The following is a 21,934-nucleotide window of genomic DNA, read 5'->3' as shown; positions in this document are numbered from 1 at the left end:
ACTGAACTCCACAGCAGGTGTCAAATTAACAAAGCCAAAAGCAGGACAGTTTTATTTTTAAGATAAGAAATGGGATACTGCAGGGGTGCCTGGGTGGCTCAGTGGTTTAAACTTCTGCCCTTGGCTCAGGTCATGATCTCAGGGATGGAGCCCCACATCAGCAGGGAGCCTGCTTCCCAATGCCCCTCCCCCGCCATCCCTGCCCCGCCTGCCTCTCTGCCTACTTGTTATCTCTGTGAAATAAATAAATAAATATCTTTAAAAAAAAAAAAGAAGCAGGATACTGTGAAAAAATTTGCTTTTTTTGAGGTTGCTTTTCTGCCTGCAACTACGATGACTATTGTCTTTGTTGTATGTGGGTAGTTTGTACTTGTCCTTTTGTACTTCTGTTTTCTGACTTGTAACGTGAAGAGGTTAATCTCTTTCAAGTCTTACATTCTAGGAATTATGCTTATGTTTATGCTACGGCAAAACACCTTATTGACAAAAAAAAAAAAAATAAAAATCCAGCCCATCAAACCAGATACCACAAATTCTCCCTCTCTGCTGCCTGTGGTCCTAAGCAGAACTTTCAGTGTGGCACACAAACCAGGTAGAGGTACTGTGGAGCCTCAGGCTTATACAACTGAGGTGTGTGTGTGTGTGTGTGTGTGTGTGTGTGTGCTGCTTAAAAAGCATTTTTTAGATTGGTGAGATCTTAGGGTAATTGGGCTGAAATATGGGGGAAAGTGATGCCCAGTGAGATTACATGATTTTTCTGGAATTGATAGATTCTTCTTTCATTGTCCTTAAGGTAACGAAAGTTTGGTGGAGATAGAGGGGAAGTAAGATATAGGAAGCTGAACTCATTGCTTTTTTCCGGGATTATTAAGAAGATGAGGGATGGTCCAGTCTGTCATACGCAAGTGGCCCCATCCATTTATAATATACCTTCAGTATCTTTTATGGTCCACGTGATCAGTAGAGATAACCCTTCTTTCATTTCTGGTATTAGTAATCAGTGTCTTCTCCCTTTCTTTCTTGATAAGCCTGGCTAGCGATTTATCAATTTTATTGATCTTTCCTAAAGACCACCTTTTAACTTTATTGATTTTCTCTATTGTTTCCCTGTTTTCCATTTTATTGATTTCTGCTCTCATTTTTCTTTTCTTCTGCTTGTTTTAGGCTTAAATTGCTCTTCTTTCATTTCTTAAGGTGGAAGCTTAAATTATTGATTTTAGATCTTCCTTCCTTTTTAAGACCCGTATTTAATGCTGTAGATTTCCCTCAAAGCACAGCTTTTGCTCCATCCCACACATTTTGATAAGCTGTATTTTCATTTTCATTTCATTCAAAATTAGTTTTAAATTTCTTTTGAGATTTATTCTTTGACTCACGTGTTTGTTGTTTAATCTCCAAATATTCACAAATATTTAGGGATTTTCCAGATATCTTTCTGTTACTGATTTGTAGCTTAATTTCATTATAGTCTGAGACCATGCTTTGTATTATTTCTATTCTTTTAAATTTGTTAAATGTGCATTATGGCTCAGAATGTGGTCTGTTTTGGGAAATATTCTGTGTGAACTTGGGAACATTTTGTATTCTGCTATTGTTTGATAGGGTATTCTATAAATGTCAGCTAAATCAAGTTTGTTAGTAGTACTGTTCATGTTGATTAACTCATTACTGATTTTCCCCCTGCTGGACCTATCAATTGCTTATCAAAGATTCGAAATATCCAACAATGGTGGATTTGTCTTTTTGCCGTCAGATCAGTTTTTATCTCACAGATTTTGACAATCTGTTGTTAGGTGCATACATGTTAGATTTTTAAGTCTTCGACATTATGTAATGCCCCTTTTTAATCCTGAGACTTTTTCTTATTCTGAAGTCTGCCCTATCTGAAGTTAATATAACTCTAAAAGAAACAGCTTTCTTTTGGTAAGTATTAGCATGATACAGCTTTTCCCATGGTTTTGCAACCTATCTGGACTTTACCTTTAGGCTTCTTGTAGACAGTATATGCTTGCATCTTGTTTTTTATATACTGACACTCTGTCTTTTAGTTGGTATATTTAGACCATTCCCACTGAAAGTGACTACGGATGTGGTTGGATTAATATCTATCACATATGTAACTGTTTTTATTTGTTGCCCCGTGGCATCCAGTAACTATTTCTCAATGTTTTTCCAGCATGTGCCTGAATAACACTGAAGTGAGTGAACCATACCTTTGGTGATCCACAGTGATCCCTGGGCCAGAGATGCCAGAACAGCCATGTCTCTGAGCACTTTCCAGTTCCAGCGCTGCCTTTTCCCCCAGCCTCTTGGACTTGGGGCAAATTTACTAAAGGTGGACACTCTGTAGGTCACAGGGACAGGGGACACCGCTCACCAGGGCAGAGCTAGAGTCTCTTACCTAGAGTCTGACTCACCTAGAGTCAGAGCTAGGACTTGGGATGGGGGCGAGGAGCTGGAACACACTGAGGGGAGGGGGAGGGATTCTGGTAAAAATGGGAAAGATCCACTCACATTGACCTGCATATCTTGCTGCTGATCCTCAGGGACCCTGGGGCCAAGCAGCTGTGGTGAGGTCACAGTGTGGCTGTACTTTGCAGGTGGGCATCATGAGGCGGGGATTACTGAAATGCCTTCTCTTTGGGGCCCTGCACAGGATAGGAGGGCCCAGTACATGCCCTGAATTGGCAACAGGCTGTGAGTTACTTGCTAAGAACAATGGATGATTTACTCTGTGACTCAGTTGACCAGTTCCATGTTGTGTCAACTTACAGAGAAGGAGCCAGGACTGTAGCACTCCACAAGCCTAGGGCACCTAAGAGGATCCACCCTCAACTAATTTAGGAGCCTGAAGCCAGAAGAGGCAGTTTCTGTTTCTTCTGAATTCTCCTCAAAAGGAGGAAATCACACACACTGAATCACTTATTGTAATTATGCTGCCAAAATAAGCAAGTTCATCTCGTTTGGGAAAGGAGGCGTCATCGTGGGTTTCATCCCATAGTTAGTCAAGGTGAATTTCAGTAGCGTGTGACTTGCAGTTTAGTTCCCTGACGTTTGGGATTGAAGGTGCAAGGGTGTGTATGTGCAAGAGACATCCTCATCCCTTTTTAAAAAAAAAAAATTTTTAAAGTCTTATTTATTTGACAGAAAGAGAGAGAGAGAGAAAGAGAGCATACGTGGAGGAGGGGTAGAGGGAGAAGCAGGCTTCCCAAGGAGCAAGGAGCCCGATGTGGGACTTGATCCCAGGACTCGAGGATCATGACCCAAGCCAAAGACAGACGCTTAGCCAACTGAGCCACCCAGGTTGTCCCAACACTTCATCATGCTTTTAAAATTTCTCCCACCTGAGTTGTGAGGTGGGTTGGTCTTGTCATCTCAGGTTGGAAGACAAGCGAGTCTGTCCCTGACATCAATGAACTTGTTCTGACAAAAACTTCCTCTCAGAGATAAACCATATTAGATATGAAGACACAGCTTCAAGATATCAGTGTTCCCAGCTAATATGCAGAGTCTGTGTACTCTGAAGGTCTACTAGATATTAACAGACTGATTATAAACATCTAGTGGAAGTCTAAAGGGGCAAAAAAAGTTAAGGTAATTTCATTGATGGGTAAGGGGAGAACTTGCTTTTCCAAATATCAGGATTTATAAACTATAGTAATTTTAATAGTAATAAAGTGATAGAAGAGAGTAGAGGACCCAGAAAAAATATATATGAGAATGTTCGAGTTGGTTGTACCCATCGGTAGTCATGTTGCTGTGACTATTGGCTTTCCTTGGGAAAAATATAAAATTTGACCTCTATCTCCAATCATTCGCAAAAGTATATCCCTGATGGAGAGAGGCGAAATGTGAAAATAAGTGCTTTAAAATTTTTGAAGAACAATATTTTTTAATGACATAGGATAAGGGCAAGATTTGCTGATCCAGACATAAAAACAAAACCCATAAAGGTCTGATGATATATCACATCAAAATTTAAAAAAAGAATGTAGGACAAAAACTAGTAAGTACAAAGTTCAAGGACAGATCTCAGATTAAGGAAAGATAATTGCAATGCATAGAAGCAACAGAAGATCATGATCCATTATATATAAGATGATTACAAATTGAAAAGAGAAAGACGTGTGGCTCAATTAAAAATGAACTAAGTACGGGGTGCCTGGGTGGCTCAGTGGGTTAAAGCCTCTGCCTTCCGCTCAGGTCGTGGTCCCAGGGAGCCTGCTTCCTCCTCTCTCTTTGCCTGCCTCTCTGCCTACTTGTGATCTCTGTCTGTTAAATAAATAAAATCTTTAAAAAAAAAAAAAAAGAAGAACTAAGTACATGAGCCAACCGGTATCCATATAAAAAGATACTAAACCTTAAGTGGATAAGGAAAATGCAAATTAAAACAACCAATATCACTTTATACCCAGATTAGCAAAAATTAACAAGACTATTCATATCCAGTATGAGGAGAGGACCCAAGAGCTCATAGGCAGTGTTGATGGGAATGTGAATTGGTGCTTCCACTTTGGAGTTGATTCGGCAAAACCTAGCAAAATTGAAGCTTCTCACGATTTTCCCTCAATCCACCCTCCCTCTCCAATCCCAACACCTGTGCTTTCAGGTTCATTCCTCAGAGAAACTGTGAAGTATAAGAATGTTCACAAAAATAACAACAGAAACTGGAAATTTATAATAAAAAAAATTGGAATTAATTTAAATATCGAATAATAAAGGAATGGACAAATAAATCGTGATAAGTTAAATAACAAAGTGAGCGAACTGGGTCCACAGACATCAGCACAGATATATCTCAAAACGCGCCGTTCTAAGAAAAGAAGCGAATTTTCAAAGTGTATGTACAATATGGCATCATTTATAAAACATAAAATCACATGCCAAATAATGGTCTGCATTATTTCTTCTCATTATTGTTTATAAATAGATACTATAGAAGAAAGGTATTGTGAGCATAAAAATACAAAAGCCTGAGTGGGGTCAGGTGAGTCCACAAACTTGGGGTGAGGATTCCTTTGGTGACGAGCGGTAATGGAGGGCGGAAGGGGGTAAAGTATTAACATTTTACATCTTGAGATAAAAAACTGAAAATTTGGCGAAATGTTAAACTGTGTAAATCTGACAAGGCTAAACTGTATCCTGGGCATCGACTATAGGACTTTCAGTGCTTTTCTTTATATTCGAAGTATTTAATAATTTAAAACAAAGTACTTGAAAATTCTGTCCTCTTTAGAAGGTTAATAGACTAATCATGTAATGAACATCTGCTATGTTCGAGGCTCTGTTTAAAGTACTAGAATTTCCAGAAAATAAAAAATAAATAAAATAAAGTACTAGAATTTCCAAGGTTAATGAAACAGACTTCTCTGGCCTTGAGTGAGGGTAAACTTTAGGCGATTTGAAATCAGCCAGGCAAACCATCTATCTGAGAAGGGGCTAGAATCCAAAAAATATAAAGAACTCATACAACTCAATAGTGAAAAAACAAACAATCCTGTTTAAAAATGGGCAGAGAATAGAATAGACATTTTCCCGAAGAAGACATTTGGGTGGCCAATAGTTACATGAAAAGGCGCTCAACATCACTAATCCTTAGGGAAACGCAGATCAAAAATGAAATATCACCTAGCACTTGTTAGAATGGTGCTGATCAGAAAGACAAAGATAAAAATGCTACTGAAGATGTGGGGAAGGGGAACCTTTGTGTACTGTTGGTGGGAATATAAATTGGTGAAGCCAGTATGGATAACAATATAATGATTCCTCAAAAAATTAAAAATAGAACTACCATATGACCCAGCAACTCCACTTCTGGGTGTATATATATATATATATATATATATATATGTTTGGTATAATATTTATATTTAGCATATGCTTCTGTATACACACACACACACACACGTATGTATATATACACCAAAGAAAATTAAATCACTATCTTGAAATGGTATCGACATTCCCACATTCAATGCAGCATTGTTTAAAATAGCCAAGATATGGAAGCAATCTAAGTGTCAATGGGTGAATGGAGATATATCTATAGATATAGATATAGATTAGATACAGACATAGATATAGACATATCTACATATATATATATCACAGTGAAATATTTAGCCATTTCAAAGAAGGAAATCCTGGGGTACCTGGGTGGCTCAGTGGGTTAAAGCCGCTGCCTTCGGCTCAGAGTCATGATCTCAGGGTCCTTGGATCGAGCCCGCATCGGGCTCTTTGCTCAGCAGGGAGCCTGCTTCCTCCTCTCTCTCTGCCTGCCTCTGCCTCTCTGCCTACTTGTGATCTCTGTCTGTCAAATAAATAAATAAAATCTTTTAAAAAAATTTAAAAAAATAAAAGAAGGAAATCCTGCCATTTGTGATAACATGGATCGACCTTGAAGGCATTATGCTAAGTGAAATAAGGCAAATGTAGAAAGACAAATACTGTATGAGGTGGTGAAATGGGTTGGTGGTATTTTTTCTATTTATTCACAAGGGTACAAACCCATATATCAAAAGACACAAACTTCCAGTTGTAAGATAAATAAGTTCCGGGGACACAATGTACACAAGGGCAGCTATAATTGACAATACCGTGTTGTATGTTTGAAAGTTGTTAAGAGAATAGATCTTGAAAGTTCTTATCACAAGAAAATAATTTATAATTATGTGAGATGATGTGTGCTAACTAGAGTTACTGTGCTGCTCATTTCATGATATATACAAATACCAAATCATTATGTCGTACCCTTGGAATTAATAGAATGTTGTATATCAATTATATCTCAGCAACACGGGGAAAAACAGTAGACAGGGTCACTTGCCTGAGATCAGGTAGGATCCCAGGATGCTAGGCTTTGCCCTAAGCATTGAACCAGGCGGTCTTGTCCCCAGGACTCTGGATTCCGCCCTCCAGCCTCACCCCTTCCCCTGAAACATTCTGTATAGCTGGGTTTACCTGATTTGAAAGGGCTTACCTTTTTTTTTCCCTCAAATAATCCAAAAACTCAGACTTTTTATCAGGTTACACACTTATTCCCCCAAGTGTTTCTCCAAACGCATGGGCTCGCTGTTCCTCAATGTCTAGAGGAACAGCTCTGTGATGCCCAGCAAGCTTGGGGAGTAGGTAAGGTGTTGGATTCAGGCTGCCCTGGGGGTTGAATCCTAGTTCTGCGACTTCGTAAAAGCTGTGTGACTTCCATCGTGCTGCTGAGCCTCTCTGGGCCTCAGTTTCCTAACCTGTTAGAGGGGTCAGTTACTACCATTCACCCTGTTAGCCTGTCAGGAAAGTAAGCCAGAAAGGGAACGCACCTCTCACGACCCGGTGCCGGTGCCTGGGAGCCCTCAGCGTGGGACGGCATTATTATTCTTGCTTGTCTTGTGCTGAGGCAGCAGATGGAGTCTCGTCCTGTCAGGCATGCCTGAGTTATGACATAAGGGGCCCTCGCACCCTGGCCCAGGCTGGGATACTGGACGTGTTGGGGCCATTGTAGCAGGACCTTCGTCGCAGAAAGCAGGTGGGGGGATTATTTTTAAGCCAGCGTGGACCTTCAAGTGGAACATCTTCCCTCCCAGGGCAAACCCCTTTAGAACTCTTGGAAAATTACAGTTTCACTTTTAGCAAAACCCCGCCACAGTGTGGGGAGGCCCCCACAGCACCCAGTCCTCTCTAAAAGGTGGTCCTCCTGGCAGGGCTGCACACTGCTCTCTTGCCTTCCCACCACCTAGTTCCCTAGCTCCATCCTGTCCTGCCTTCTTTATCCTTTGGGGTTTTCCAGCCCTGCTCCTCTCACACTTTGGAGGGCTGGTGGAGCCTTGGCCCTCCTCGTGGATTCTGGACAGTATGTGTGCCGTGGCCTTGATGAGGAGCCTCTCCCCAGCAGCCTTGAGTGCCCCTGCATGGCTCCGTGTTGAATTGGGCTTCGGTTACTGCTTCCGAGCAGTCTGCCCTGATTTGCCGCCAAGCACAGGTGGAAATGAACCAGGTACCCTGTCTAGGGTTTGGAGTTCCTGCCCTGTTTACAGCATAAGCTCTCTACTTCAGCTCTGTCACACAGCAGGCAGGTCTGCACACTACAAGGAAAGATGTTCCCCTTGGGAAACACAGAGTTTTAAAATGCAACATTCTTCTAAGGTGTGACCCATGAAAGAAAGAATTGATAAGCTGGATTTCATTACGATTAAACACCTCTGCTCAGCTAAAACAACACCAAGAGAGTGATTAGACAAAGACACGGTCTGGGAGAAAATATTTGCAAAAGGCATAACGGAGAAAAGGCTGTTACAAAACACTCTTAAAATTCAACAATAAGAAAACAAACGACTCAGTAAAAGGGGCCCAAATCTTAGCTAACACTTCACCAACCAACATATCCAGATGGCAAGGAAGCAAAAGAAACAACACTCTGCATCCTATGTCATCAGGGACATATGCATATTAAAACAAGACACCACTACACACCAACTAGAATGTCCAAAGTCCAGAACACTGACAACACCAAATGCTGATGAGGGTGTGGGACAGAGGAGCTCTCAAGCATTGTTGGTGGGAATGCAAGATGGCATGGCCACTTTGGAAGACAATTCAACAGGGTCCTACAAAACTAAACACATTCTCATGCCTTGGTATTTACCCTAAGAAGTTGAAAAGTCATGTCTACACAAACACCTGCATAGATATTTACAGAAGCTTTGCCAGAACTTGGAGGCAACCAAGATGTCTTTCAGTAGGCAAACGGATCAATAACTGTTGGTATGTGTGGGCATGTATCAAGCCATGGAGAGGCATGCAGGAACCCTAGAGGCACACTACCAAGTGAAAGCAGCCCACCTGGAAAGGCCACATACTCCCTGATTCCAGTTATGAAACATTCAGAAAAGGTGAAACTATGGAGATGGTCAAGGGTAATGGTTGCCAGGGTCTAGGGAGCAGGAAGGGATGAACAGCACTGGGGTTCTGAGGGTAGCAAACTACTCTGCAGGACGCTGTAATGCTGGAGACATGTCATCACACATTTGTCCAAACCCAGAGCATGCACACCAGGAGTGAACCTGAACACAGACCGTGGACTCCGAGTGATAACCGTATGCCTGTGGCGGTCGATCAGTTGTACCAAATGTAGCCTCTGGTGGGGATGTTGATCATGGGGGGCTGTGCACGTGTGGGGGCAGGAGGTGTATGGGAAATCCCTGTACCTTCCTTTCAATATTGCTGTGAACCCAAAACCACGCTAAAAAAGAAAGTCTTAAAAAAAATGTAGTAATCTTCCAACACAAGGTTACCATACAATGCTGAAAAAATATTTCCCACCTATAGCCTGGCAGGAAAAAAAAAAGGTGATACATGTTGTGGGTGAACGTGGGGTGAAACCAGGACATGCTGGTGGTCTGGAAAAAAATTTTAAAGCTATAAAATGTTTATACCCACGTGCTCAGTAATTCTAGTCTGGAACATTTCTCCAGTAGATATCAATATTTGATTCAGTACAATAGGGTATGAACAGAGATGTTAAATGTTGGAAACAATTGAAATCCTTGAAGTAACAGATTACTTAAGTAAAGTATGATAATCCACTTAGCAATTTTAAACATTAAAGATTTGAAGTATTATAATTATGAGAACTTTATAGGAACAAGAAAAATGGCTTAGAAGAGACTTTATGAGAACATACATTCTATGTGATTACAACTATGTAAGTAATATCTAAAAAAAGTTAGAAGAAAATGCATCAAGATTCCTTTCCCTTGCTCTTTTTGCTAATGTCTTAATTCTTGTAATGGGTAGCACCGCAGATCTATTACTTTTACAAATGGAAGGCTTAAAAATAACTCACTTCCCTTCTGGGGGACTGATGCTCAGGGCAAAGCACAACCACTTTTTAAAGCTCTTTGAGGATAAGGACCAAGGCCCTGAATCATTCTCATTTCAGACGTACTGTTTATTTGCTCATTTATTTAGTTTGTATTGTGCTGGGGGGTGGTTAAGCAATGCTCAAGAGACACGTGTATTCTCCGAGGCTGACAGCGTGGTGGGACAGAGGTAACAGGGCAATCAGAGAGGAAGGAACAGCAGAGTGTGAGGACTGGGGACTGGGAACCCCATGGGGTCTTCTGAATGAGTGGGGGAATGAGCTGGGAGGAATTGCAAGGAGGAGCCCTGGGGGTCCAGGGAGAAAGAAGGGGAGGGGCCTTCCATAGTGCGTGTGTGTGTGTGTGTGTGTGTGTGCGCGCGCGTGCCTGAGCACAGGGGCCTGTGGTGACTGGGGAGCCAGTCGGAGTGTATCCTAGGTGTGGTGGGGAGCTGGAAGGGATCCCGCACACCCTGAGAGGAGGAAGGGAGCACGCAGCCAACATGCCAATACCTCACGCTAGCCACTGACGGCCACGCTCTTTATGCACATGACCTCCTGGGCCGGGGACGCCGAGAAGCCCCGTTCCTCCAACACCGCGCTCAGGGCAGCCTCTCTCAGGGCTGCTGGCAGCTGAATGGGCACGGCCCATGCCCGCGTCTACCACTCGGGTCTATGTCTTTGTTCGCGGTTGCCATAGAGCTGTGTGTACAGTGTCTGCTGAACGGCAGGAGGGCGATTGTCATCTCCAATTTGCAGAAGTGGAGACTGAGGCCTGGGAGCAAGAAGCCATCGCCCAAGGTCTTGGAGCAAGGAAGAGAATGAGGAGGGAGCCTGTCACCGAATGAGCAAACAGGAAGAGAGAAACGTCTGACTCCATCCCTCCCTCCCCCAAATTCCCTCGCAGGGGCCTGAAGAAGGGGCCCAGCGAAGGGAGAGAGAGACCTGTGGGTGTTGGCAAGAGCAAAGGGGGGAGCAGAGGCCCCCACAGATGATGACAAGAAGATTCTGGTCTCTCCAGAGCATGCTCGAATGTGCTTTCTTGTGCTTCTTTCCCGACCCTTGTGTTGACCTGACTTCCTGCAAATGCAATGTTACGTCCTGTTTTTCCTTGATTATTTGCATAAACAGTCTGAGTCTTTTACGAAATCTTTATAAGCTCCATTTCTGAGCTTGGAATAATCATCTACCAAGTAAACGAACCACAATTTATGAAAATTGCCTCTTACTATCAATCATTTAGGTTGCTTTCGGTATTTCTGAAATACACAAATAATAATATTGAATAGTGTGGATAACATGAGCATCTTATTTCCTGAGGATTAATCTGCAGCCTGGGTTTCCAAGGTCTGAGAAGTTTCTTTGGGTCCTATTGGTGTTGACCTTCCACAGAGCTTAAGGAGGCTGTGGGCAGGCGGAGGAGTCCAGGGACAGAGCCGGGATGACACTGCGTCTGTGTTTGTAAATGAACTTGCTCTTTCAGGCCCAAACAGTGGGGTGGGGAGAAGCAGGGGTGCGGGGGGCACTGCTGGAGCCGAGAGGGGCTGCCCTACATAGCATCCCCACATAAAAGGGCAGGTGTGCAGGTGGGACCTGGGGTGATGGCAGTTCTGCCTGACTCCCCAGCAGAGCTTGTTGGGAGGCAGGGATCACCCACATCAACTCCTCTCAGGCCCTTCCTTGGTCTATTCCCTTTGACTCCCTCAGGAAAATGTCCCACATTCCGGGATTCTCTGTGCATTTCAACCTGACCCCATTTGAAGCAGAGCCCCGGCGTCTGTAACTGTCACAGCAAACCCCAGGCACGCACAAACAGAGGCTTGTGGCTGACTTGCGGTTGCTGTGATCACACCAGACTCAGAGAACCCCTCCTCGGGCGGGCGTCACCCAGCACATCCCAAGTGGGAAGAGCCCCGCGCCGGGTGGATGTCCCAAGGATGTCTCTGAGAGAGACCCCAGCCCTGGGAGCCTGGGCTTCAGCCAACTTGGCCTCCTATTGGTTGATTCCTTGGGGGCCAAACACCTCTGGAAGGAAACCAACGAAATTCATGCAGAAGCAACGCGGGAGAAGAAAAGTGCTGTGTCCTGCTCTTGCCTGCCTCCTCCAAGTCTGCATGGTCAGCAGACCGGACCATAAACAGAGGGGTGGGAGCATCCCCGAGAAGGCCTCTCCCTTCCTAGGGGCTTACCTCCAGCCCATCCATCCCTGCCCTTTACCACCATTACCTGACTCTATCAGGCTGGGTGACTCAGCATGTGTGTGCCAGCCATCCCCAAAGACACACACACCGTGGAGAGCAGCTGCAGCCCCTGTCCTCAAGGAAGGGACACCGGGCACAATTCAATCATGAATAGGAGCCACATACCTGAATGTGTGGATACTGATGGCTGGAGTTTTGGGAAAAAACATCCAAGACAGCTCCTCCAAGCTTTGATAACTCTGTAGGCCAAGCCGACTCAGACACCTGCGTTTTTAGGTGGTTTTTTTAAGAAAGTCTCATGTATGTTATATTATTGTACCCCCGAAAGACTGAAAGGAAGTGTGGTCTTGTGGGGGAGCGCTGTGCAGGCAGCACCAGGCAGCAAGACCTGTTGTCTTCTTAGCTCTGCCCCTTGTTGTCAGAGGAGTCCATCTGCGTCTTGGGAATGAAGGCAGGTCACACCTGCCCCTTTGGTTAGCCAGCGACACCTCCCCAGTTGGGGGGCAGGGTGATGGAGTTAGAAAGCCAAATTGCTCCTTCCAATAAACAAAGTAAAACAAGACAAGGAGCAGTTCTAGAATAGTGACTTTCTTGCAAACAATGAAATATTCTGAGAATCTGTGATATCTGTGGGTTTGTAAATGAAGAGGAAACAGGAAACGCTGATCGTAATGATACCATTAAAAGTGGTGCTGGTTCTGGGCCAGGGGGCAGCAACAGACATTCTGGGAAAGCAGATGACCCAGGAAGAGAGGCATTCCCTGTCATACCTTCTTAAACTTCTCTGTATGGATATGTTACTTCGTCACTGCTGGCTGTGAATGTAGCAATTAGAAATAACCCACTTCCTTAAAATAAGTGGAGCAGGTTCAAGGCTATTCCTATAAAATAGAGTGTCATCTGCTTACTTGTATCTGGTAGGTTTCCTCAAGTGGGCTAGAAAGGGATGGAGTGACAGTTGAGAACTGGTCACGGAAATGGTCACACGTGGATATCTTTTTGAATTTTGTGGCAGCAAAAGGCTCATCTTGGTACACTAGTGACTCAAAACTGCAGTCGTGTAAGCCATTGAGTAGACTTGCTTTAGGAGGGGTTCTTGGAAGCTTTCAGGGACTTCCTTTGAGAAAAACACTTCCTGGTAGAATTAGAGAATGTGAGATTCATTAATTTAAATGTGGGGAGGACGAGCCCGTGGCAGGGCTGCCCTAGAGGGTCTTCAAGTATTATTTTGGAAGCTGAATGAGACTAAGTTCTTTTCCCAACATAGAGATCTGAATTCTAAAGGATCAGATTTTACCAGTCACAAAAAATTTTTCGTATTTTTCATTTCGGTTGCAGTTTGCTGCTGCTTCTGTTACAACCAGAGTAAAGAAAGAGCCCACAGCATGGCTATTTTGAAACAATCATGAGCTCTGGGGCTTCATATGGTGGTAAGACTAGTTGAGCTTCTGCAGGACCTAGGATTAAATTGCCCTTTCTTTTGTCCCCACGGCTTCAGGTGTGGTCACAGGACATCTCACTAGGTATCCCTGGGTGGCGGGACTCAGAAGAGTCCTATCCCCGACATTTGCTTTATAGCCTGGTTGCTTGGTGATGCTTAGACTTGGCATCCCGCTTGCACAGTGGCAAGAGTGCACACGTGCATAAGGGCTTAACTGAGAGAAGGCAGGTAAAACCATATGTTAATGAGCACTTAACAAGCCTTTGAGAAATAGCGGTGGTGGCTGGCAAGTGAGAGCAAACGTTAATGAACAATGTGTGAACATATGGGTCATCTGGTCACTTAAAACTTCTGGTGAGACTGGATGTAGGCTACCCTCTTCTGGGAACAAGTAGAAACGTGTGCAACATGGGTGCGTGTATGGTCAGACCCATAGACAACTTTTGACAATAGATAAACAAAGTAGATCATCTCATCTAGATTTTGGAAATTTAAAATTTATGTTTATCGTTTGTTATTTGATGATTGTTTTGCTCACCTCATTGGAGATTTTGCAGCTTCAGGAGATGCTCTGGATGAGCTCGCCTCTGAAGGTTAAGATGCCTTTTGAAGGGCCCTGAACTCACAGTGAAAGCCCCAGAGCAGCCGAAGATGATGAGCCTGTGATATTCGGCAGGTCATAGATGACTTTTACTTTCGTGTTCATGCGTGTGGATTACTCGCATCTCTGTGTTACATGTACAGCCAGACAAAACTATAAAGCAGTTTCAATTTTGAAAAAAAAAATATATATGAGGAGAATGTGACAAGGAAGGAATTACTGTTTTAAAAAAGTTATGGGTGGGGCACCTGGGTGGCTCAGTGGGTTAAGCCTCTGCCTTCAGCTCAGGTCACGGTCTCGGGGTCCCGGGATCGAGCCCCACACTGGGCTCTCTGCTCAGCAGGGAACATGCTTCCTCCTCTCTCTCTGCTTCCCTCTCTGCCTACTTGTGTTCTCTCTCTGTCAAGTAAATAAATAAAATCTTTTAAAAAATCTTAAAAAAGTTATAGGCACCTGGGTGCCTCAGTTGGTTATGCTTCCAACTCTTGACTTAGGCTCAGGTCATCATCTCGGGGTCATGAGATCGAGCCCCGAATTTTTGTCGCTATAATTCTGTTGCACACTCATAGTAACCTTTCCACGATAGATTGATAGAAGAGGATTTACTGGGTCAAAAAAGAGTCGTAACTCTAAGGCTTTTGATACCTGTTTCTAAATTGCCCTTTGCAATGGTGGCACCATTATCAGTACTCTCATCTATCTGAAATATTATATTTGGGATAATCTATCTGGTAGATTGCCTTTTAAAAATGCATTCTTTTTAAAAATTTGTTGTTTAAACAGTTCTGATCTGTATTAGAAACAAGTTCATATTTATTTTTATTAGTTTATTATTCACTCAATTACTGACCTCCTAGTATCTTGCTTTCAGTATATTTTTTTAAAGTATTCACTTATTTAAGACACCTAGACTCTCTTTCCACGTAAGATGTGAAGTGTGAAAACTTAATTTTTTTTTCAAGTAGCTAACCAGTAATCGCTTTATTATGTTAATCCTTTATTATATAATCCATTATTTCCCCTTGTATGTAAATGCTACTGGTGTCATGCACTCCAAATATTCTAGTGGGTTCTATTCTCATTTTAATTATTAGAATTAGTGATTGTAAATTGGTCCATATGTGTCTAGTAGCTGATAACCTTTTTGGGAGGAAGAGGCTTTTGCCTTTGAGAAAGAAAACCTTGATTCCAAAAAGCTGGATCAGTCACATTCCTCTATCTCTGCATTTTTTCCCTCTGCTAGGACCTAAGGATGGGAAACACAGGACATTACTGTGAGGACAGAGGAATCCAGAATTCAAAACCTTGGTGACCAGTAACAAAGCCTGTGGGAAAACTGCAGCTCCCCTTCCCTTGCTGGGTGGGGTGCGGGGGGGAGGGCTTGGGGCGGAAGGGACGGGTGTGGGGGGAGGAGAAGAGAGCAGCAGGAGGGGGTCACAGTAAAAACTGAAGATCCGCTTCTGGGATTCTGACGCTTTGAGAAACCAGCCAAGTTCTAGGACCCTGAGAAAAAAATTAAAAACCAAGAGTCTGGGGAGAAGAAGGAAATATTATCTCGTGCTTTTCAAGAAATTAGTTAAATAACAAACAAATAAATAAAATGATCCACAGGGTCATGCCCAAGTAAATCAATGACCTCATTGTACCTATGCTTGAAATGCTACTTTTTTGAAGTGTAGGAACGGACAATAGGTCTAGCTACTGTACAAATTCTACCTCTGTGAAAAAAAAAGTCTGAACGAGTGGCAATTGCGTGCTCTCACATAACCAACCAGGCAGCCAGGTGGTGACACACGAACCCACAGCCAGAGCAGCACAGTGGCTCTGGGGTGGTGAGTGGCAATTTTAGGCAAATAGAGAGGAGAAAATAAATTACCTGGAGTGACTGGAAAACTAAAAATAGAAAGAGGTGATAACACATCAAGCAAGGTGAAGGGCATGGTACCATCAAGTCTTCATGTGGTACCTACCAATGGCTCAGCTAGAGTAGGAAATGTGTGTTGAACACTGACAGGTGCTGACGCCACCCGGATGCCACCGCTTTGTCCCCACTCCCCCGTTCCATTGCTGCTTTGTCTTCTTGTACTGTTCCCTTTGTGTGTGTAGCTGTGTCACGTGCCCCAAGTCCCTTTTGAAATTAGGGAGTGTGCAAATGAATAAAAATATTGATTCTTAGGTGCTTTTCAGAGTATTATAAAATTGAACTTTAGCAATCAAGTTAATGAATAGGAAAAAAAGGAGGAATTCTTTTGTTTCGATATATCCTTACTTCAGGAAAGCTGGTTCCTTTTCCAGGGGAATATTTGCTGCCCAGCGCTCATGCCCAGTATGGGCGGTGAGACGCATCTCCTTCTACGGTGACATCTGCATGATCATAGGCTCGGGTACCCTCAGCCCGAGACATGTACATGGTTTTCCGTGGGTGATCACTTGCTTTACAAAAAATAGGCTCATGTTTCAAATTCTGCTTTGAAGGAGAATTTTCGTCCTTTTCCACCTTTTCCTCCCTAGGGATTCCTGGCAATCTCACGAAATCATTGTCTTGAGTCATTCTTTTGATGGCCATGTGATGTTATTTTAGGGCATGTACAGATCACATTTTATTTGGTAATTGCGTATCGATGAACTGGGGGTTGTTTCCAGTTTTTATGTGTCTCAAGAGAAATGTATAAGTATATAAACGTGTAAGTATACTTACTCTTTTGCAATAATTACTTTATGGGGGTGTATTCCCTGGATTGTTGGGGTAGAATATATGATTTATATTAGACGTTACTAGATACTTCCAAACCATTTTTCCAAAAGGGAAACAGCTGTAGTGTCTTGTGATACCACCAGCAACCCCCGTGAGTGCCCTTGTCCACGTCCTCTCCGCACTGAGGGCTGTCACTCTGACTGTTTTCACCTACCCAGGGACATCTGGATGCAAATGACAGATTTCCATTTTCCTGGAAAATGTAATCTTAACCTTGACCTAGTCACCACCCATTGTCTGGAGATGAAACTGGTGTAGAGGTCATGGCAGGACAGATGAGACCTTGTGAATCAACTGTCCTCTCTTGAACACGCAGACACACTCAGAGGGCTTCATTTATCTCAGGGCAGAGAGGAGAGTGAGGAGGTTTGGAGTTAACATCAGCCGTGGCTGTCCAGGCTCAACTGTGGGACAGCTGTCCCCTGAAAGGCCCTGTGGGGCACAATAATCAGGAACCGTCTACGAGGCAAACACACAGGGGCTCACTCCTTCTGAAGAGGCACAGATTAAATCCCAACAGTGTCACCCTCTTCCACTGCTAAGCTCCACAGCGGCCCGAGAAGATGTGGAGAACGGTTAGCAAGCTCTGGCTCCCATCAGAGCCCCAGTGAGCCTGCCTTCTCTCCTCCTTCAACCCCAATACCTCAAGGTCGGCCATGAGAGAAGGGAGGCTGAGTTTCTGGCCAGGTGGGCTCTGAGTGTGCCCTAGGGAAGGGTTTCCACGAAGGCCTGCTTGCCCTGTGAAAGTCGTCCTCTGTCCCCGTCCCAAACCAGAAGTGTTAGCGTGGCGGTGGGGAAAATGGTGGGCTAGAAGGAAGGCCCATCTCACCCCCAACTTGTCCTGCCCTGCTTACCCAGAGGCTTGGCCAGTCCTCTCATTTGTGCTGGGCGAGCCTCCCATGGCTCTCTGCTCCTTAGGCCTCCCTGGCTCCCCAGGCATGGCAGGACCCCAGGTTGGAGTGAGGGTAGAGGGCAGAGGAACAGGAGCCACGGCCTCCCTTTGGCCTGGCCTAGCCCCTTCAGCATCCTGTGGGCCAAAAGCTGGCCCGAGGCTAGACCTAGACAGCAAGTCTAGCCAGGCAACCAGCTTTTGGCCCACAGGATGCTGACGGGGGGCTGTGGAGGGCTGTGTTGGGGAAGATGGGCCTCCGCCTCCCCACCAACACTTCAAATCTTCCCCTCTTAACTTTGTCCCCACCCAACCGCAGAGACCTCCACAAAATCTACTGTGAAAGGCCTCATACTCTGCCCCCAGCCGAGTACTTTTTGTCGGGTGGCAACTCGTGCCTTCTGCTTGTGTTAACATCACATGGGTATTTGCCTGTTCACCCGTTTACCATCCGTCCAGGACTGGCACAAGGTTGGGTCGGCGAGGGCACTCGCTCTTGGAGTCACACAAGTGCTGGGCCTGTGTCTATGTCCCCCACGATGCTTTGTGCCTATGGAGTTAGGGGTAGTGTCTGTTGAACGCATCGTTGGTGCCAAGAACTCTATAGGTGCTCAGTTAGTCACTAGTTTGTCGGGCATATGGTCTCCAAGGTGTTGGTTGACTGTACCTGTCAAAGCAAACACTGAGAAGTGTGGCTAAGTCTAGTCCTCACAACCTCAGGGCCCAGATAGGCTGGGTGGGGGAGCCGGCGGAGAGGGCTGAGGGGGTGCCAAGGGTAGGCTGTGTTCCTAGCTCAACAAGTGGGCTTCTTGCTTCCTCTTTTATTCATCTAGATTCTGGTTTCGAGGCTCAGGAATGCTGACTGTGTATGTGGGAGGCAGGATGGGGCCAAAGGTCTCCCACAGGCCTTGGTCCCCCCCAGAAGATCAGGGACTGGCCAGTAAGGAGGGACCCAGGAGGCCAGGCTGTGTCTGTTCTGGTTCCCCCGGTCCCAGCTCAGGGCCAGCAGGACACACAGAAGGTGCCCAGAATAAATACCTTCGAACTGTCATGGAGAAGCCTGAAGAAGACGAGGACTAACCTCGGAGAGCAGGCAGGTGATGAGCTCGCTTGTCAAAGGGGACAGTCTGCAATTAAAAATATATGAAAAGGAACACCTGGATGTCTCAGGCAGTTAAGCATCTTCCTTTGGCTCAGGTCATGATTCTGGGGTCCTGGGATCGAGTCCCACATCGGACTTTTTGCTCAGCCAGGACTCTGCCTCTCCCTTTGCCCGTCCACTGCGCATGCTCTCAATCGCAAATAAATAAATAAAATCTTAAATATATATATATATATATATATATATATATGAAAGGAAACATGGACTTTTTTTTCAAATTCTGAAGCCCAAGCTAAGCTCAAGATGGGTACTTGCACATAAAAGGTATTTAACGAGGGGGAGAAAACAGGATCCAGGAAAGCCCACGAAACTGTGCAGGAATAGAGTCCTTTTTCAGCCCTTAGGCGTTCAGCATAACAAGAACCACCCCCCCAGCCCCGCTCCGGGGGCAGGGGACAGGCATGTGTCTGTGAATCCCAAACTGATTTGGTGTTGGGGGACGTGGCTTCCTTCTGTTTGGGCTGAGGCACCCAGTTAGATAGCCCGCGGGTCTCCAGGAACCCGTGAGTCACAGTCAGCTAGGAGTGTGAGTGACGCATCTGGGGAGGTTTCCCAAGAAGTGGTGGAGGAAATCTCTTTGGTCCTCCACACCTGGAAAGGCCTCTGAAGACAGGGCTCTTTCTCTCTTTTCCTTTGACTGGGTGGTAGATTCGATCAGCTCTGCAGCCCACACAGGACCGGGGATCACTTTGTGAAAACAAGTTGCCCACTTCCTACAGGTAGAGAGACACAAGCTGTGGGGGCCGGGGTGGGGATGAGTAAGGATGAAAGGGAGGGGGTGGTGGAGGAGCCCCCTTCTTCCTTTGAACTTGTGCTGTTGGGTGCTGCACCTGCAGGCTGGCACCCAGAATTGGCTACCCTTGCTTCCCGCTGAGAGGAGGGCCGACTGGGGCAACCAGCACTGGTCTCAGACCCTCCTATCTGCATGCCCCACAGTAAGGCAGAGAGACAGAGACTGCTGCTGCACAGGACGGAGCTGAGGCCCGCAGATGTTACGGGAGCTTGCTCACGTTTGCATGACTGGAGACTTAGGCCCTGCTGTCCAGCAGCCCCCACATGCATCACATGATTTCCATTGCTCAGATTTTTAAAAATCATGACTTATGAACAAATCTCTCATTGATGGCTACTGGAGCGGATTCCAATTTTTTAATATTATGATGATCAGAGCCTCTTTTTAAAAAGAGACTGTTTCTTTTTTTCCAAATTATTTTTACCCCCAATTATAAAAGTCACACGATTGCTGTAAAAATTCACACAACACAGAAATGTACAAGGCAGAAGTGGAAATTCCCCAGAGTCACTACCATTAACAGCTTGGAGTATACCCTTCCAGACCTTCTTCTATGCATATACAAATATGTTTAGAGGCATTGATATATTACTAGAGAAAAAAAATCAAATTTGCAGAATAATAAGATTTGATTTTTTTTATATTCTATATCTTAGGTATTACGTATTACATTTTATAAGATTTTGACTTCTGTTTAAAAGAACACATGCAGGAAAAAATCTGGGAGGGCAAGAAAATTTTAATGCCAATTTTGCATATTTCCGCAATGTTCTGTACTTAGATATACAAAACATGTCTTTGTTGGAGTATAATCTCTATCTATTTCCATTCGTACATATGAGAGTTGGCATACCATGAGCATACAGCTCAGTGATTTCCACAAACTGAACACACGCATGGAAGCAGCCCCCAGACAGGGGACAGGACACGGCACCCCCCCAAACTTCATACTCCTTCCTACTGAGCAACCTTGCAATAAGGGTAACCATATCCTGACTTTAATGTGTATTTGCTTTGCCTGCTTTTACTGTGCTTGAATTTTAATGGTGGCCATATATTGCATTTAAAATGAGGATAATCAATACAGATGTTCAAGCACATGCAGGTGTAGTAAGTGTCACGGAAAGCCAGGATGCATGGGTCTCACTCATTCCCTAACAGCTGCATGGATTCCCTTGTATCACAACTGATCTGTCTTTTTCTTTCTTTTATTGATCTTTTTCTGATGGACATTTGGATTACTTCCAATTTTTGGCTAATAAGTAGGACGACAAAAACTAATCTGATGGGTATTTGTGCATGTAACTTTGAGGGGTATATGTGTGTGTGTGTGTGTTAAAGATAATTGCCTAGAGATGAAATTACTAGTCAAAAGATAGCTAGGTTTAAAAATTCTTTAAAAAAATATTTTGCCATGATGGACCTCTAGAAAGTAGTAGATGCTCAGTTCCTTTTTCAAAACAAAAGTCAGGTGCCGGGTGCAGACCTCTTCACCGCAACCCCTGCTGCTGGCAGCCAAGCCTGCTCTAGCTCTCTGGGCAGACCAAGCTGTAGCAGGTGCCTGCGGCACAGAAAAGAGACGGAGGTGCGCCCCCCTTGCCCCCCTTCCCCGGCCCTGGTCCCCCAACCTTACCCCCATGTGAATCTGCAAACAACTAAATGTGATCGCAAAGACAGCAATAGGGAGATGCTGCTATATAGCCGAGACAGAAGCGGGGAGAGGGGCCTGGAGGCCTGTTCTTACTTCCGCTGTGGCCTGGGTGTGAGCCTGTAGGGAAGGCAGGCTGCGCCTCTGGGCTTAGTTTCTATCTTTTTTTAAAAAAATATTTTATTTATTTATATTAGAGAGAGAGAGAATGTGTGAGGGACAGAGAGAGGAAGCCAGCCTGAGCAAGGAAGGGGCAGGAACAGGGGCAGGGAGAAGCAGACTCCCTGATGAGCAGGGGGATGGGCTGCATCCTAGGACTCAGGATCAAGACCTGAGTTGAAGGCAGATACTTAACCGACTGAGCCGCCCAGACACCCCTGGGCTTTAGTCTCTTATCACTAAATGGAATGTCTCAGAGCAAGAAGCCCACCTTAAACAGGAACCTGAGAGGAGTCTGGCCGGGGCCGCTTGGGCTCCTTCCCCTCTCCCTGGGAACCTGGCAGGCAGCTTGTCCAGTCGTCCTCAGAGCTGATGGGCAGAGAGCATTTGCTTTTCTCAAGAACCTCTTGCACCAACACCTTCTAACTCCCACCC

General features: G+C 44.8%; 1 protein-coding gene across 1 annotated transcript in view; it reads right to left on the bottom strand.

Annotated features, from left to right (window-relative positions):
* CD8A (CD8 subunit alpha) overlaps positions 1–12,305 on the bottom strand; it is a 33,608-nt gene extending 21,303 nt beyond the window's left edge. The window contains exon 1 of the mRNA XM_059407739.1: positions 12,217–12,305. The gene's annotated coding sequence lies outside the window, so the exon portion shown is untranslated. The remainder of the gene's footprint in view (positions 1–12,216) is intronic.
* Between the last annotated feature and the right edge of the window lie 9,629 nt (positions 12,306–21,934).

Source organism: Mustela nigripes, chromosome 7, assembly GCF_022355385.1.
Source record: "Mustela nigripes isolate SB6536 chromosome 7, MUSNIG.SB6536, whole genome shotgun sequence".
NCBI lineage: Eukaryota > Metazoa > Chordata > Mammalia > Carnivora > Mustelidae > Mustela > Mustela nigripes.
The sequence above is the reverse complement of the archived record's forward strand: the minus strand, read 5'-3'. Positions and strand labels throughout refer to the sequence as shown.